This window comes from Salmo salar, chromosome ssa03, assembly GCF_905237065.1.
Source record: "Salmo salar chromosome ssa03, Ssal_v3.1, whole genome shotgun sequence".
NCBI lineage: Eukaryota > Metazoa > Chordata > Actinopteri > Salmoniformes > Salmonidae > Salmo > Salmo salar.
This window is the reverse complement of record NC_059444.1, coordinates 2252568-2272214: the sequence shown is the minus strand read 5'-3', so window position 1 is coordinate 2272214 and position 19647 is coordinate 2252568. Positions and strand designations below refer to the sequence as shown.

Sequence of the window (19647 nt, the reverse complement as noted above, 5' to 3'; positions counted from 1 at the left end):
TAGACATCACCTCCTCAGCTATACATTTTATGACCCCAATGAGTTTCCCTCCTTTCCCCTGTCCATGGTCCTCTCTTTGTTTAGCCAGATGTCAGAATCACACCTCGTCCATCTTCTGTCCTGAGCCTGACCCTGCTCTCTGATCCTAGGCCATTTCCTCTTATCTAAGTCATGGTTTCTAAACTAGCAAACACACAGTTTCATGACCTAAACTGCATTAATACTCACAGTAATCATTCACTAAACAGGATACAAACAAACTACAGTTTAACTTGAAACGTGTTACATTTTAATAGAATCCATATCAGATTGAAGCAGAAGTGCATTGAACTGGGCCTGGCAGAATGTTCAACTCGTAGTAAACAGCTGATCTTACTGTAGAGATGGGGAGACCATACTTTAACATACTGGACAATATCAATGTTCAGATGACAGCCAGGTTTGGACAATATCAATGTTCAGATGACAGCCAGGTTTGGACAATATCAATGTTCAGATGACAGCCAGGTTTGGACAATATCAATGTTCAGATGACAGCCAGGTTTGGACAATAACAATGTTCAGATGACAGCCAGGTTTGGACAATATCAATGTTCAGATGACAGCCAAGTTTGGACAATATCAATGTTCAGATGACAGCCAGGTTTGGACAATATCAATGTTCAGATGACAGCCAGGTTTGACCACCTTACTTATTAGGTATTTTGGCAATGAGGCCCTTTATCTACTGACCCAGAGTCAGATGAGGTCCTTTATCTACTGACCCAGAGTCAGATGAGGCCCTTTATCTACTGACCCAGAGTCAGATGAGGTCCTTTATCTACTGACCCAGAGTCAGATGAGGCCCTTTATCTACTGACCCAGAGTCAGATGAGGCCCTTTATCTACTGACCCAGAGTCAGATGAGGCCCTTTATCTACTGACCCAGAGTCCCGTGCATACAATTGTAATGTCTCTGCATGCAGTTTGAAGGAAGTTGCTAACTAGCGCTAGCGCAATGACTGGAAGTCTATGGGTATCTGCTAGCATGCATTAGCGCAATGACTTTAAAAATAAAGTAAAACTATGTTTGATGTCTTCTGTGCCCATATGAATAAGCCCTATGATGTAACTGGAATGATGAGATCGATGTTCTTCTTCTATGTTTTTGTTTTATTATTTTACTGCCATACTGTGTTGGATCTTGTCTAGCCATCTTGTCGCCAGAGTACCACAATGGAAATAAGTCCCAGACTTTATTTTAACCTGTTGGGTCTAGGGGGCAGCATTTGCACGTCTGGATAAAAAAAATGTACCCGATTTAATCTGGTTACTAATCCTACCCAGTAACTAGAATATGCATATACTTATTATATATGGATAGAAAACACTCTAAAGTTTCTAAAACTGTTTGAATGGTGTCTGTGAGTATAACAGAACTCATTTGGCAGGCAAAACCCTGAGACATTTTCTGACAGGAAGTGGATACCTGATGTTGACTTTAAACCTATCCCATTGAAAAACACAGGGGCTTAGGAATATTTTGGCACTTCCTATTGCTTCCACTAGATGTCACCAGCCTTTACAAAGTGTTTTGAGTCTTCTGGAGGGAGATCTGACCGAACAAGAGCCATGGAACGATGATGTCCCATTAGACACCTGGCGCGCGAGTTGATGTTGGGTACCCTCGTTCCAATACGTTATAAAAGAGTATGCATTCGTCCACCTTGAATATTATTCATGTTCTGGTTAAAAAAGGCCCTAATGATTTATGCTATACAACGTTTGACATGTTTGAACGAACGGAAATATATTTTTTCCCCTCGTTCATGACGAGAAGTCCGGCTGGCTTACATCATGTGCTAACGAGACGGAGATTTTTGGACATAAATGATGAGCTTTTTTGAACAAAACTACATTCGTTATGGACCTGTGATACCTGGAAGTGACATCTGATGAAGAGAATCAAAGGTAATGGATTATTTACATAGTATTTTCGATTTTAGATCTCCCCAACATGACGTCTAGTCTGTATCGCAACGCGTATTTTTCTGGGCGCAGTGCTCAGATTATTGCAAAGTGTGATTTTCCCAGTAAGGTTATTTTTAAATCTGGCAAGTTGATTGAGTTCAAGAGATGTAAATCTATAATTCTTTAAATGACAATATAATATTTTACCAATGTTTTCTAATTTTAATTATTTAATTTGTGACGCTGACTTGACTGCCGGTTATTGGAGGGAAACGATTTCCTCAACATCAATGCCATAGTAAAACGCTGTTTTTGGATATAAATATGAACTTGATAGAACTAAAAATGCATGCATTGTCTAACATAATGTCCTAGGAGTGTCATCTGATGGAGATTGTAAAAGGTTAGTGCATCATTTTAGCTGGTTTTATGGTTTTGGTGACCCTGTCTTTGACTTGACAAAACATTACACACAACTCTTGTAAATGTACTGTCCTAACATACTCTAAATGTATGCTTTCGCCGTAAAACCTTTTTGAAATCGTAAAACGTGGTTAGATTAAGGAGATGTTTATCTTTCAAATGGTGTAAAATAGTTGTATTTTTGAAAAATTTGAATTTTGACATTTATTTGGATTCAAATTTGCCGCTCTTGAAATGCACCTGCTGTTGATGGAGTGCACCACGGGTGGCACGCTAGCGTCCCACCTAGCCCCAAGAGGTTAACCTTACTCCCCCCTTGACTCCCCCTTTGACTCCCCCCAATCACAAAGTGATCATTGGCTGAGCCTCCATATGGTTGACCAGCTGGCTAGTGTCCACCATGCTGGGGTCGACCTCGGTGATGGGCTCCGTGTAGAGGGGGTTGTCGAAGGTACTCCGGCCTGCGCTGAAGTCCAGGGGGTTGGTGAAGGAGGGCAGGGGACGGCCGATCTTCTTGTAGAGCATTAAGGCTGTGAGGCCCATCAGACACATGGTAGCCAATACCACCACCACTGCCAGGCCTGAATACACACGCCTGTGACCTCCCTTCAGAGACACTGCAGGATCACAGGAATACATATTACAGTACAGAGTGGTTAATTGACCGAGTGGTTAATTGACCGAGTGGTTAATCGACAGAGTGGTTAATCGACAGAGTGGTTAATCGACAGAGTGGTCAATCGACAGAGTGGTCAATCGACAATGTGGTCAATCGACAATGTGGTCAATCGACAATGTGGTCAATCGACAATGTGGTCAATTGACAGAGTGGTTAATTGACAGAGTGGTCAATCGACAGAGTGGTTAATTGACAGTGGTTAATTGACAGAGTGGTTAATTGACAGAGTGGTTAATTGACAGAGTGGTTAATTGACAGAGTGGTTAATTGACAGAGTGGTAATGGACTGATCATTCATGGACTGATTGATTGATTAGTTGATTGAAGGATGGATGATGGGTTGACGGATGGATGGGTGGGTTGGTTGATTGATCGGCTCATTCATTCATGACTCACCATGTGTTGGTGGTGTTTCTGGTAGAACTGGAGGTGGAACAGAGAGGATTATTAACAAGGTATTATTAAGAGGTCTAACACTGTCTATTTATTTGTTTATTTCACCTTTATTTAACCAGGTAAACTATCTATCTATCTACTGTCTCTGGGGTAGGTACCTGTCTCACCCTGGTGACTACTAACACACTGGGGTATGGTACCTGTCTCACCCTGGTGACTACTAACACACTGGGGTAAGGTACCTGTCTCACCTGGAGACTACTAACACATGGTAGGTTTACCTGTCTCACCTGGAGACTACTAACACACTGGGGTAGGTACCTGTCTCACCTGGTGACTACTAACACACTGGGGTAGGTACCTGTCTCACCTGGAGACTACTAAACACTGGGTAGGTGCCTGTCTCACCTGGTGACTACTAAACACACTGGGCAGGTCCTTCCACCTGGCTGCTTTAACACACTGGGGTAGGAGACTGTCTCACCTGGGGACTACTAACACACTGGGGTAGGTACCGGTCTCACCTGGTGACTACTAACACACTGGGGTAGGTACCTGTCTCAACTGGTGACTACTAACACACTGGGGTAGGTACCTGTCTCACCTGGAGACTACTAACACACGTGGGAGGTACCTGTCTCACCTGGTGACACTAACACACTGGGGTAGGTGCCTGTCTCACCTGGTGACTACTAACACACTGGGGTAGGGTACTGTCTCACCTGGAGACTACTAACACACTGGGGTAGGTACCTGTCTCACCTGGTGACTACTAACACACTGGGGTAGGTACCTGTCTCACCTGGAGACTACTAACACACTGGGGTAGGTACCTGTCTCACCTGGTGACTACTAAACACTGGGGTACCTGTCTCACCTGGTGACTACTAACACACTGGGGTAGGTACCTGTCTCACCTGGGGACTACTAACACACTAGGGTAGGTTTCCTGTCTCACCTGTGGACTGCTTGCGCACACTGGGGTAGGGGTGGTTACAAAGGGGCTGTCTTCCAGGTGCCTTCCACATCCAGGTAGACACAGGGCCGGTCTCTGCTGGGTTCGCCTGGGGCCCACCGGCCAGGCTTAAGGGCCAGCCGTCATCCACCTGAAGAAGCCTTGTGTCTGAAAAGACAAACCACTACAGCTGTAAGTCAGTTGTGACCACTCGTACTGTAGCCTAAACACAGTGAACGGCACATATCCATATATGGCTATTTGCATATAGGCCTACCGCAACTCTGATTGGTAATGGGGCAGCGGTCTGTGTAGAGTACAGGCTGAGTCCTGCCTGTCAATAGAATCCTTACTCCAATGAGCTCTGCCTACAAGAAAATCTCTTGCACCATTAGTTTTGCATACTAAGTCTTGCATAGTTCGTTTTGTGTCGGTATTTTACATTAAAATTGGCTAACATTGCGCTGATTCGACTACAATTCCCACAGTAGAAGCGAAACACTGTTAACTGAAGAGGAAAACTAGAGAAAGGTGAGTGAAGTTCAATCTCGTGCTTCTCTGCAGTTTAGGGCGGGAACATTGATTGTGTCTTATGTAAATGTTTTGTTTATGTTTAAATGTGTAAATGTCTGCTTGGTCGTCATGCCTACGACCAGCTGTGTATATTGGCCGTGGAACACAACCCTCGGCCTCATTGCTTAGGTAAATGTGTGTACATGCGTACCTTCTTGAAATCGAAGTTTAAGTATTTGACTGCCTGGCCATCGGTCCAAACAAACGCGAACCGGTTTAAGTTACTCAGTCCAATCCACAGGTCAGTAGCACCAGAAGTCATCTGGGTCGTCAGAAACACTGCAACCATAGAGAGATAGACCATAGAGATAGATAGAGGACTCATCTTTAGATCTGTGTCATTATAGAGTATGTGACAGCATGAGCAGCTCCATAGAGATAGATAGAGGACTCATCTTTAGATCTGTGTCATTATAGAGTCTGTGACAGCATGAGCAGCTCCATAGAGATAGATAGAGGACTCATCTTTATATCGGTGTCATTATAGTCACTGTGACAGCATGAGCAGCTCCATAGAGGTAGATAGAGGACTCATCTTTAGATCTGTGTCATTATAGAGTCTGTGACAGCATGAGCAGCTCCATAGAGGTTAAAATAATCTCACCTTGCTCCTGCCTATTGGTGATGGACGCCAGGTTAGCTCCCATCGATTGGCAGAACGATCTGGCCTCGAGCCAGGTTCTAGGTACCCGGTATCCAGTCAGTTTGTAGCACTATAAACAAAAATAAGTAATTAATCATGTTGATTGATTATAGGCAAACACTTTGAGTTAGACTTCTGTTCTCAAAGCATGTTGTAAAACTGTATCGTCTGTTTGCATGTGAAAGACATTTAAAATATTATTATCACATAACCATGATTATATCACTCCTCCTGTGTAACCTTGATCTCTGACCTTAGGATCAATTCTCGCCTCTTACTGACCTTAGACTGGTAGAGGATCCATTCCGGGGGCAGCCTCCTGTGGGGGGGCAGTAGGGGGCACGGTGCTTGTTCACTGGGGGGGAACCACTCCTCTCACAGATGGACCTCATTTCAGTGCAGAAACCTGAACACACAGTTATAGTCATGCCAGAAACCTGAACACACAGTTATAGTCATGCCAGAAACCTGAACACACAGTTATAGTCATGCTAGAAACCTGAACACACAGTTATAGTCATGCCAGAAACCTGAACACACAGTTATAGTCATGCTAGAAACCTGAACACACAGTTATAGTAGACCTAGTCATGCCATTGAGTTATGTGGTAACCAGCCCCAAGATTCAGAATGAAAATAACTCAATGGAAGTTCTTATAAAAGAGGATTTTTTTTTGGCCTCATCTCATCTTTAGCTCACCAATGGAGCTGGCCATGGCAACACAGTTCTCATCGTTGTTCTTGAAGTCCGGCTGGTTGTTGTCCCATCTCTGGAATACTACTGGGGAACTGTCCATCCAGCTGGACAGAACACAGGACACAATAACTCAGAACACAAAACATAAGATATTGAATATCCCCTTTGAGCATGGTGAAGTTATTAGTTACACTTTGGATGGTGTACACCCAGTCACTATAAAGATATACGTCCGTAACTAAGATGCTGGAGAGGAAGGAAACCGCTCAGGGAGTTCACCATGAGACCAATGGAGACATTAAACCAGTGTAATGGCTGTGATAGGAGAAAACTTAAGATGGATCAACAATCACAATACTAACCTAAATGATATAGTGAAAAGAAGGAAACCTGTACTGAATAAAAATAAGGCAACAAGGCACTAAAGTAATTTGGCAAAATTTGGGCAAAGAACTTAACTTTTTGTCATGAATACAAAGTGTTATGTTTGGGGAAAATCCAATACAACACATCACTGAGTACCACTGTCACGCCGCCGCCGTAAGGAAGTCCCACCCGGACCCTCCCCTTTAGAGTCAGGTATTGCGGCCGGAGTCCGCACCTTTGGGGGGGTACTGTCACGCCCTGGCCATAGAGAGGGTTTTGTTCTCTATTTTGGTTAGGCCAGGGTGTGACTGGGGTGGGGCGTTCTATGTTCCTTTTTCTATGTTTTTGTATTTCTTTGTTTTGGGCGAGGTATGGTTCCTAATCAGAGGCAGCTGTCTATCGTTGTCTCTGATTAGGAATCATACTTAGGCAGCCTTTTCCCACCTGTGCTTTGTGGGATCTTGTGTTTGTGTAGCTGCCTGTGAGCAGCCCAGAACGTCACGCTCGTTTTCATCTGTATTGTTTTTGGTGAGTTTCATATTTATTAAACATGTGGAACTCTAACCACGCTGCGCCTTGGTCTACTCCTTTAGACGATCGTGACAACCACTCTTCATATTTCAAGCATAGTGGTGGCTGCATCATGTTATGGGTATGCTTGTCATCGTTAAGGACTGGGGAGGTTTTCAGGATAAAAGGAAATGGAATGGAGCGTAGCACAAGCAAAATCCTAGAGGAAAACGTGGTTCAGTCTGCTTTCCACCTGACACTGGGAGATGAATTCCCCTTTCAGCAGAACAATAACCTAAAACACAAGGCCAAATCTACACTGGAGTTGCTTACCAAGAAGACAGCGAATGTTCCTTAGTGGCCGATATTAAAGTTTTGACTTAAATCTACTTGAAAATCTAGGGCAAGACCTGAAAATGGTTGTCTAGCAATGATCAACAACCAATTTGACAGAGCTTGAATAATGTTTGAAAGAATAATGGGCAAATGTTGCAGAATCTAGGTGTGGAAAGCTCTTAGAGACTTACCCAGAAAGACTCACAGCTGTAATCGCTGCCAAGTGTGATTCTAACATGTATTCACTCAGAGGTGTGAATACTTATGTAAATGAGATATGTCTGTATTTCATTTTCAATAAATGTGTAAACATTTATAAAAACAAGTTTGTACTTTGTCATTATGGGGTATTGTGTGTAGATTTGTGTGAGAAAAAATACTATTTAATCCATTTTGAATTCAGGCTGTAACAACAGAATGAAGAATAAATCAAGGGATATGAATCCTTTCTAAGGAACTGTATGTGTATGGTGGTGGGGTATCCCTGGAACCCACTGCATTTTTCAACATTTCTGATAAGTCAGGAAGCAATACAAACAACAAATCAAAATAATTTATTTCAATTTTTATATTTTAAGCCAGCCTTATTGGGTGGGCCAGTATTCAATCTGGCAGGGCCACTGCCCAGCCTGGCCCTGCCGTGGCTTCTCCTCTGCACGAAACATGGAACACAGAACTCAGAACACACAAGACATAGAACACAGAAAGAACACGGACAATACACAGAAAATATGCTGCGTTCATGACATGCCGGAATGTTCGGAAATACAACTACTAAACACGGAGCAATGAGTTGTGTGCATTCACATGCTTTGAACTGACTGAGAACGCCAACTGGCTAATGTCTAAGAAGCTACGTCAACCATGAACAAAAAGCGCAGCCATCACGCTCTCATCCAAATTATAGTGTTAAAAAAAAGGTCCAAATAAATTGATTTGGATAAATAATGTTTTGTCAAGTTATGTTCTTGGTAGGTGACGTCAGAGTTCAGCATGTCTGAAAAGTCTCCAATTGGAGGGCCTTTTAAATTGATTTCTCCCAGAAAGGAAGCTTGTATTTCAGAGTTTCTAAAATGTCATGAACGCAGCAATAGAACAGCAGTTTGACACCACTAGTTTAGAAGTGATATAAAAAACGTTGTATTTTTATTTGTTTGATAATCTTCTTTTACTCGTTTTATACTCACCCGAAAGAGCGATCAAGATCAACTGTTAGCCCAATGTAATGGTTTCCCAAACGCTTTTTATTGATCTGAAAAAAGAGCAATTAACATTAGGGACTAGCTGTCTTGGAGTCAACATGGGCTACCGTCCGTTTCGACACCTTGTAGAGTCCAAGCCCCGACGAATTGAGGGCAAAAGGGGGTGCAACTCAATGTTAGAAAGGTGTTCTTAATGTTTTGTGGATTCAGTGTATATCAGTGGTGGGAAAATTGCCCAATTATCATAATTGAGTAAAAGTAAAGATACCTTAATATAAAATGAGAGTCACCCAGTAAAATACGACTTGAGTAAAAGTCTTAAAGTATGTTTTTTTAATATACTTAAGTATCAAAAGTATTTATCAAATTCCTTATATTAAGCAAAAATTTTGTATTTACGGATAGCCAGGTGCACACTCCAACACTCAGACATAATTTACAAAGGAAGCCTTTGTGTACCGTGAGGCCGTGAGTCCGTCAGATCAGAGGCAGTAAGGATTACCAGGGATTGATTAGTGTGTGAATTGGACCATTTTCCTGTCCTGCTAAACATTCAAAATGTTACTTTTGGGTGTGAGGGAAAGTGTATGGAGTAAAAAACACATCGCTTTCTTTAGGAATGTAGTGAAGTAGAAGTACTTAAGTAGTACTTTAAAGTATTTTTACTTAAGTACTATACACCAATGGTGTATATAGCTCTGCCAATGTGTTTGAAAGCAGGACTATAGCGAAACTATAGGTGTTTACCTTTTTCCACAGAAATGTATTTTCTGTTAGTCCGTTGATAACAACAAGGTCCCCATGCCTCTGTTGACAGTAGTGTCTGGCGCCCTCCATGGCCAGCAGTTCAGTATTAAAGAAATATTGAGAGCCTCCAAACTCCAGCCAGCCATCCTCTGTCACATTATACTCTAGACAGGATTAGAAAATACTCAAATAAGTTATCTGCTTGGTCTAGACTAGAGACCAAGAGAGTAGAGAAAGAGTGTCCCCTCTAAGCAGAAAGTCCCCTCTGAGACCAAGCAGATAAGTCCCCTCTAGAGACCAAGCAGATAAGTCCCCTCTAGAGACCAGATAAGTCCCTCTAGAGACCAAGCAGATAAGTCCCCTCTCTCTAGAGACCAAGCAGATAAGTCCCCCTCTAGAGACCAAGCAGATAAGTCCCCTAGAGACCAAGCAGATAAGTCCCCTCTAGAGACCAAGAGATAAGTCCCCTCTAGAGACCAAGCAGATAAGTCCCCTCTAGAGACCAAGCAGATAAGCCCTCTAGAGACCAAGCTCTAGAGACCAAGCAGATAAGTCCCTTCTAGAGACCAAGCAGATAAGTCCCCTCTAGAGACTTATCTGCTTGGTGTAGTCTCCACAGAAGCGACTTATCTGCTTAGTGTAGTCTCTAGAAGGGGGCTTGTCCGCTCGGTCTCTCGAGGGGACTTGTCATAGGCCGTTTGGACTGCGTTCCAAAGTTCACACTAGCATACCACAATGCGTCCTCAAAATATTTATACTTTTAATGTGGTGAGCTCATTCATTTATTCATTAATTTAAGAGTGATAGACAACTCATCAACACTTGCCAATATTTTCCAGGGAGTCCTGGGAGCTATGGGATGCGTACTGTCAAGGAAACTTACCAGGGACGGTGTTGTTGGGAGGAGGTAGTGGGGTCACTCCTGTAATGCCACAGAGAAAAGAGGGGAGGAGAATGGAGAAGAGAAGAGGAGAGAGAAGTCTGTTTTAGCTCACCAAGCTAAAGCCTTCTGGTCCCAGTAAGGTTACTAATCATGCACGTGAGGTCGACTAAAATACTTCCGTCCCACAGACAGAGGCGCTACATCCTGAATGTCTTCCTTTTATAGTGTTGCACTTTTGACCAGAACCTCATGGGCGGCGCACCTAGTGGCCGGAGACTTTAATGCAGGGAAACTTAAATCAGTTCTACCTCCCTTTCTACCAGCATGTTACATGTGCAACCAGAGAAAAAAAACACTAGACCACCTTTACTCCACACACAGAGACGCGTACAAAGATTTCTCTCGCCCTCCATTTGGCAAATCTGACCATAACTATCCACCTGATTCCTGCCAACAAGCAAAAACTAAAGCAGGAAGTACCAGTGACTCACTCGATTTGGAAGTGTTCAGATGACGCAGATGCTAAGCTACAGTACTGTTTTGCTGCACAGATTGGAAAATGTTCTGGGATTCTTCCGATGGCATTGAGGAGTATACCACATCAGTCAATGGCTTCATCAATAAGTGCATCGACGACGTCGTCCCCACAGTGACCTTATGTGCATACCTCAACCAGAATGATACATACCTCAACCATGGATTACAGGCAACATCCGCACTGAGCTAAAGGGGTAGAGCTGCTGCTTTCAAGGAGCAGGACTCTGTCATGACGTTGCCCTCTTTGAGTACAGGGAGGACAGTTGACGCCCACCCCCTTGCACCATCCCCCAACCTACCTCCCCCACCCAGGCCCTGTGTGAAGGGGTCGTAAATTTCTAAAGGAGAATGTCCTGCCGCATGGGCCAGTTGAGACACAGAGGGGTTTCATAGAGAGACAAAGGAAATTCTTCCAACTCACAAAATTGGGGAACCGAACGACATTTATGTTCTGGAGAAGGTATAAAAGATCGGTGAAGAATCCAGCTACGAACTGGTCCGCTTGGTACAATTTTGTGATACTCAGAAGAGACAATATAGCCATATTACCATAATACTGTTTATATAATAGCCTCAGCTATGCGACTTGCATCTAAATGGTTGTATAAAATGTATTAACAAGAATAAAGCTATTTGGAATACGTTGAGATGCTATGTACTGATGTTGATGTGATAGAATGTATTTCTGTTCAAAGCTTAAATCAGTCATCGGCACTCCCCCAGGGACACAGACAGGACCAGGCGTCATGTGACAAGCCTGTTCTATGTTCACGTATAAAATCCCCACCCTGATTTTCCTTCATCAGACCAGGCCTCCACTCCATTACGAGTTGGCCAATAGGTTTGACCATCCAATTCCTCTACTGAAAGTTAACTACACCACGTGGTTAACTTTTAGTCTATCGATACCGACAGAATAAGAACAAGTCTTTGATATTAATTATTAGTCTGCAGCTAAGTACTCGATATCATCGAACGCGAAGACCGACGAAACATCCATTCTATAACGACATTAATAAATGTCGCTTTGAAAGATGCATTCTAACCAAGAGAGAGAGAACGCGGACAAAAACTCTCCAACAGGACAAAAACTCTCCAACAAGGATCCCGACAACACACTGAGTGTAAATATATATTGATTGCAATTGTTCCCAAATGAGTGAGTGTTCATGTGCAAAGGATTAGCATATCAATTGTTAATATTTATGAACTCTGTAGTGTCTTCTCAGCTGCCCTTTATGACCCTTTGTTTTAACAAGACACCAGCCATGCCAGTTTAGCCCACTAGGGCACATTACTCTACCAATTCTTTGTGACGATAATTACTGTTTGTATGCTTTCTGTGAATTACTTAGTTTAGTAAATAAATGATTTTAAGACAATTGATGTATGGATGACTTTTAGTAAAGGCTGGGTTCGTGCAGATACAACAATTTACGATGTTTGGAATGAGACTGGACGCGAGGTAAAATACACCATTTAAATCAGAAGATAATCGGCCTATACTATAATATAATATAATGTTATGATATAGGAAAGTTATATTAGGAAAATTATAACTTTGTTATCTGAATATTTTCCTTGGTGCCCCGATCTCCTAGTTAATTACAGTTAAACGATTAATCAGTTTAATCGCGTGATAATAATTACAGGGAGTTATTTTGATAAACATGTCTTCAGTTAATGGTGCCCAAAGACACGACAACTCTAACCCGGAAACTTATAACAAATCCCGCTATGCCCTTCAATGAATCATCAAACAGGCAAAGCATCAATACAGGACAAAGATTGAATCCCACTACACCGGCTCCGATGCTCGTCGGATGTGGCAGGGCTTGCAAACTATTACAGACTACAAAGGGAAGCACAGCTGCAAGCTGCCCATTGACGCAAGCCTACCAGATGAGTTAAATTGCTTCTATGCGTGCTTCGAGGCAAGCAACACTGAAGCATACATGAGAGCACCAGCTGTTCTGGATGACTGTGTGATCACACTCTCCGTAGCCGATGTGAGTAAGACCTTTAAACAGGTCAACATTCACAAGGCCGCAGAGACAGATGGATTACCAGGACGTGTACTCCGAGCATGCGCTGATCAACTGGCAAGTGTCTTCACTGACAATTTCAATCTGTCCCTAACCAGGTCTAACATGAAACATGTTTCAAGCAGATTGCCATAGTGCCTGTGCCCAAGAACACCAAGGTAACCTGCCTAAATGACGACCGACCCGCAGCACTCACGTCTATAACCATGAAGTGCTTTGAAAGGCTGGTCATGGCTCACATCAACACCATTATCCCAGAAACCTTAGACCCACTCCAATCTGCATACCGACTGAACAGATGACGCAATCTCTATTTCACTCCACACTGCCCTTTCCCACCTGGACAAAAGGACCACCTACGTGAAAATGCTATTCATTGACTACAGCTCTGGATTCAACACCATAGTGCCCTCAAAGCTCATCACTAAGCTAAGGACGCTGGGACTAAACACCTCCCTCTGCAACTGGATCATGGACACCCTGACGAGCCACCCCAGGTGGTGAGGGGTAGGCAGCAACACATCTGCCACGCTGATCCTCAACACAGGGGCCTCTCAGGGTGCAGTCCCCTCCTGTACTCCCCTGTTTACCCAATACTGCATGACCAAGCATGACTCCAACACTATTATTACGTTTGCTGACGACACAGTGGTAGGCCTGATCACTGACAACGATGAGACGGCCTATAGGGAGGAGGTCAGAGACATCGCAGTGTGGTGCCAGAATAACAACCTCTCCCTCAACGTGATCAAGACAAAGGAGATGATCGTGGACTACAGGAAAAGGAGGGCCCAGCCGCCCCCATTCTCATCGACGGGGCTGTAGTGGAGCAGGTTGAGAGCTTCAAGTTCCTTGGTGTCCACATCACCAACAAACTATCATGGTCCAAACACACCAAGACAGTCGTGAAGAGGGCACGACCACTGCTATTCCCCTCAGGAGGCTGAAAAGGTGTGTCATGGATCCTCAGATCCTCAGAAAATTCTAATGCTGCACCACCAAGAGCATCCTGACTGGTTGCATTAACGCCTGGTATGGCAACTGAGATGCAGTGCCTTAGACCGCTGCGCCACTCAGGAGCCCCATATAGCCTCGCTACTGTTATTTTAGTGATGTGCATTAAAACTATTTTTGAATGTTAATTTTTTCTTTTTCAGTTTATTTAAAATAAAAACACTTATTTTAAAACACTTACATAAACATATTGTTGGTAATTAAGGGTTGCAAGTAAGATTTTCCTTCAGGGATCTCACACAGCCAGTCATTGAGCCATACATTACAGTACCTTTAGGGATCTCACACAGCCAGTCGTTGTAGACCTCACAGTACCTTTAGAGATCTCACACAGCCAGTCGTTGTAGCCCTCACTGTACCTTTAGGGATCTCACACAGCCAGTCGTTGTAGCCCTCACAGTCTACATCGTTCCAGGATCCCTTTTCATCCCAGGTAGAGTAAATCTCAGCACAGGACTCCACGCTGTTGTAGTTGTCTGGTTGCCCCTTCATCCAGTGTTGGAAGGACAGCTGAGGACAAACATATTTGTAATAGAAATACCTTTCCCATGAGGTAGACTTCTGATCAACAATACTTCCAATCTATCACAGACAATCATGAACATTCCTTGAGGAAAAACATCAGCCAACATGCGAGGCAGTTCAGTTGGAAGTGTTCAGGAACAATACCAGCAACACATTATTATAATTAGCAGTAGTAGTAGTAGTAGTAGTAGTAGTATTACTAGTAGTAGTAGTAGAAGTACTACTAGTATTACTAGTAGTAGTAGTACTAGTAGTAGTAGTAGTAGTAGTAGTAGTACTAGTAGTATTACTAGTAGTAGTAGTAGTAGTATTACTAGTAGTAGTAGTAGTAGTAGTAGCATTATAATTAGTAGCAGTATTTCTATGACTAGCAGCAGTAGTAGTATTACTATTATTATTATAATTGTAGTAGTAGTAGTAGTAGTAGTATTACTATTAGTAGTAGTATTACATAGTAGTGGTAGTACTAGTAGTATTACTAGAAGTAGTAGTAGCAGTATTTCTATGACTAGCGAGTAGTAGTATTTATATTATTATTATTAGTAGTTGTAGTAGTATTACATATTATTATTATAATTAGTAGTAGTAGTAGTAGTATATTAGTAGTAGTAGTAGTAGTAGTAATAATAGTAGTATTATAATTATAATTAGTAGTAGTAGTAGTATTATTACTATTTTAGTTGTAGTAGTAGTAGTAGGAGTAGTAGTGTTATATTAGTAGTAGTAGTAGTAGTAGTAGTAGGAGCAGTAGTAGTATTTCTAATGACTAGTAGTAGTAGTTGTAGTATTACTATTATTATTATAATTAGTAGTAGTAGTAGTAGTAGTAGTGATTACTATTAGTAGCAGTAGTAGTAGTAGTGTTACTATTAGTAGTAGTAGTAGTAGTAGTAGTAGTGTTACTAGTAGTAGCAGTAGTAGTAGTAGTAGTATTACTATTAGTAGTATTACTATTAGTGAGTAATACTAGTAGTAGTAGCAGTAGTAGTATTACTAGTAGTAGTAGTAGTAGTAGTAGTAGTAGCAGTATTACTATTAGTAGCAATAGTAGTATTACTATTGGTAGCAGTATTGGTATTACTATTAATAGTATTAGTAGTAGTAGTGTTACTATTATTATTATAATTAGTAGTAGTACTAGTATTATAATTCGTATTATTATGTGAACATAACTCACTGGTGACCCATCAGTCCAGGCGTAGCCAGCGTTTGGATCCTGAGCACTCAGGCCGATCCAGGAAGTCCCACCATGGCTACGGTATCTAAAACATTATATCACATTATTACCATGGCTACGGTGTCCAAAACAATATCATATTATCACCATGGCTACAGTATCCAAAACAATATCATATTATCACCATGGCTACGGTGTCCAAAACAATACTATATTATCACCATGGTTATTGTATCCAAAACAAAACTATATTATCACCATGGCTGGTTAATACAACTTCTATCAGTTTGAGTTAGCAGTATTACATTATTGGTATGTCTGGGGCCCCACCTAGTGGACCTTGTTTGAGAAAACTGGAAGAAGGTGGAAATAGAACTGTCATATACTGTAACAAACATGTTACTAAACCTTTATAGGTAACAAACATGTTACTAAACCTTTATAGGTAACAAACATGTTACTAAACAGCACATAGGTAACAAACATGTAATTTAAATTTTATAGGTAACAAACATGTTACTAAACCTTTATAGATAACAAACATGTTACTAAACCTTTGTAGGTAACAAACATGTTACTAAACCTTTATAGGTAACAAACATGTTACTAAACCTTTATAGATAACAAACATGTTACTAAACCTTTATAGATAACAAACATGTTACTAAACCTTTATAGATAACAAACATGTTACTAAACCTTTATAGATAAACCTTTATAGATAACAAACATGTTACTAAACCTTTATAGATAACAAACATGTTACTAAACCTTTATAGGTAACAAACATGTTACTAAAACCTTTATAGGTAACAAACATGTTACTAAACCTTTATAGGTAACAAACATGTTACTAAACCTTTATAGGTAACAAACATGTAATTAAACTTTTATAGGTAACAAACATGTTACTAAACCTTTATAGGTAACAAACATGTAACAAACATGTTACTAAACCTTTATAAGTAACAAACATGTTACTAAACCTTTATAGATAACAAACATGTTACTAAGCCTTTATAGGTAACAAACTGTAATTTAACTTTTATAGGTAACAAACATGTTACTAAACCTTTATAGATAACAAACATGTTACTAAACCTTTATAGGTAACAAACATGTTACTAAACCTTTATAGATAACAAACATGTTACTAAACCTTTATAGGTAACAAACATGTTACTAAACCTTTATAGGTAACAAACATGTTACTAAACCTTTATAGGTAACAAACATGTTACTAAAGCTTTATAGGTAACAAACATGTTACTAAACCTTTATAGGTAACAAACATGTTACTAAACCTTTATAGGTAACAAACATGTAATTTAACTTTTATAGGTTGACTCTTTGGATCCTAGAATAAGTCCTGTCGAAGATTTTTGGGGGTCTGGAATCGTTGCTAATCGATAAAGGTGTGTGTTGGAATATCTGAGTGTTTAAGTGAGGTTGTTTTGTAGAACTTACACATGATGAATAGACTGGAGGTCCGTGAGAGCTGTGTATGCTGAGTAGGTCTCCTCCAATCACCCTGCAGAAGTCCCGAGCCTCAATCCAGGTCTTCTTATCTGCGTGAGGCCATGTAAAGAACTGGACCAGACAGACAACCTATTCAGTGCACTACTTTAGACCAGAGCCCTATGGGTAGTGCACTACTTTAGACCAGAACCCTATGGGGTAGTGCACTACTTTAGACCCGAACCCTATGGGTAGTGCACTACTTTTGACCAGAGCCCCATGGGCACCACACAGGGAAAAGACTGTCATTTAGGACACAGACTGTCTCTGGATCATGATCTGTTACAGTTAGGAAGAGATCCTTATACTACAGACTGTCTCTGGATCCTGATCTGTTACAGTTAGGAAGAGATCTTTATTCTACAGACAGTCTCTGGATCATGATCTGTTACAGTTAGGAAGAGATCCTTATTCTACAGACTGTCTCTGGATCACGATCTGTTACAGTTAGGAAGAGATCTTTATTCTACAGACAATCTCTGGATCATGATCTGTTACAGTTAGGAAGAGATCCTTATTCTACAGACTGTCTCTGGATCACGATCTGTTACAGTTAGGAAGAGATCCTTAAAACCTGTTAGGGCTAGGGGGCAGTATTTGCGGCCGGATAAAAAAACGTACCCGATTTAATCTGGTTACTACTCCTGCCCAGTAACTAGAATATGCATATAATTGTTTGATTTGGATAGAAAACACCCTAAAGTTTCTAAAACTGTTTGAATGGTGTCTGTGAGTATAACAGAACTCATATGGCAGGCAAAACCCTGAGACAAATCCTGACAGGAAACTGAAATCTGATGTGTGGATATCACTTCAAACATTTGCCATTGAAACACACAGGGGCTTGTGATTCATTTAGCACTCCTATGGCTTCCACTAGATGTCCCCAGTCTTTACAAAGTGGTTTGAGTCTCCTACTATCAAAATTGACTGAAAGAGAGGATGTTTATCTTGGTCACAGGGGATGGGCCATTACCATTGTGACGTCGGCGCCCCATGGGTACTCTCCCTTTTCGAAACATTTTGAAAGACAATGCAACCGTCCCAATGGAATATTATTGAAGCCCTGGTTGAAAAAGCCCCTAAAGATTTATGTTATACAACGTTTGACATGTTTGAACGAACTTAAATATATATTTTTGCTCATTCCTGACGACAAGTCAGACGCACACGGTACATTTTCGCTAGCCTTCGGATGCGCTAACACTATTGGGACATAAATTATTAACTTTTTTGAACAAAACTACATTTGTTATGGACCTGGGATTCCTAGAAGTGCCTTCTGATAAAGATAATAAAGGTAAGGGATTATTTACAATAGTATTTTTGATGGTTGATCGTTCCAAGATGGCTCCAACATTTATAGCCTAGACTTTTTTCTGGGCATACCACGTCGTTTATTGCAAAGTGTGATTTCCCAGTAAAGTTATTTTTAAATCTGGCAAAGAGATGGCATTCAAGACATGTTAATCTATAAGTCTTTGAATGACAATATTACATTTTAACAATGTTTTCGAATAGTAATTTTGTAAATTGTAGCGCTGATCCATCGGAAGCATTTGAGGAAAATATTTTCTGAACGTCATGCGCCGATGTAAAATGCTGTTTTTATATATAAATATGAACTTTATTGAACAAAAAATGCATGTTTTGTGTAACATGATGTCCTAGGAGTGTCATCTGATGAAGGTTGTCAAAGGTTAGTGCTGCATTTAGCTGTGTTTTGGGTATTTGTGATGCATGCTAGTTGCTTTGAAAATGGCTGTGTGATTATTTCTGGCTGGGTACTCTGCTGACATAATCTAATGTTTTGCTTTTGCTGTAAAGCCTTTTTGAAATCGGACAACGTGGTTCGATTCAGGAGAGGTGTATCTATAAAACGGTGTAAAATAGTCATATGTTTGAGAAATTGAAGTTATAGCATTTATGAGGTTTTGCATTTAGCGCGACGCAATTCCACTGGCTGTTGATTAGGGTGGGACCCACTGGCCCAGACAGGTTAAGTGACGACAAACCAGGTCATTATCCTAAATGACTTATAACCTCTGTAGATCAGTTGGTAGGACATGGTGCTTGCAAGACCAGGACAGTGGGTTTGATTCCCGAGACCAGCCATACTGTAAAATGTACGCATGCATGACTGTGGATAAAAACGTCTCCTAAATGGCAGATATTATTATTATGTTGTTATATTGTAGAACCTTGCTGTATAAATGCCCAATGAGGAGAACATTAAAATGTCTTTGGGATAGGTGTACCTTCCACGGGACAGTTGAGCTAATATGAGCTAATGCGATTAGCATGAGGTTTTGAGTAACAGAAAATTTCCCAGGATACAGACATATCTGATATTGGCAGAAAGCTTAGAATTCTTTCTAACTGCTTACTGTCAAGTTACAGTAGCTATTACGGTGAAAAATACCATGCTTGTGTTTGAGGAGGTGCACAATTTTGAATATGAAAGTTATTAA

At 41.1% G+C, this 19647-nt stretch overlaps 1 pseudogene; it reads right to left on the bottom strand.

The window, feature by feature from the left end:
- Window positions 1–1150: 1150 nt before the first annotated feature.
- Window positions 1151–19647, bottom strand: part of LOC106585517 (macrophage mannose receptor 1-like) — a 38864-nt pseudogene continuing 20367 nt past the window's right edge.